The sequence below is a fragment of the Juglans regia genome, unplaced genomic scaffold, assembly GCF_001411555.2.
Source record: "Juglans regia cultivar Chandler unplaced genomic scaffold, Walnut 2.0 Scaffold_9092, whole genome shotgun sequence".
In the NCBI taxonomy this organism is placed as follows: Eukaryota; Viridiplantae; Streptophyta; class Magnoliopsida; order Fagales; family Juglandaceae; genus Juglans; species Juglans regia.
The window spans coordinates 1-227 of NW_023364087.1; the positions used below are offsets into that span (position 1 = coordinate 1).

At 50.2% G+C, this 227-nt stretch overlaps 1 pseudogene; it reads left to right on the top strand.

Annotated features, from left to right (window-relative positions):
* Positions 1-120: 120 nt before the first annotated feature.
* LOC118347523 lies at positions 121-227 on the top strand (annotated as a pseudogene; the record flags this gene model as incomplete).

Genomic DNA, 227 nt, shown 5'->3' on the forward strand with positions numbered 1-227 from the left:
AAATCTCGCCCTGCCCATCGCGTAGCCATGGGTTTGGATCAGATCTCCGTTTGGATTGGGATCGGAAGGACGCTAGTATGTCGCTCAAGGATCATATGAATTTTAAGTAATTAGTTTGATGGGTGCGATCATACCAGCACTAATGCACCGGATCCCATCAGAACTCCGCAGTTAAGCGTGCTTGGGCGAGAGTAGTACTAGGATGGGTGACCTCCTGGGAAGTCCTC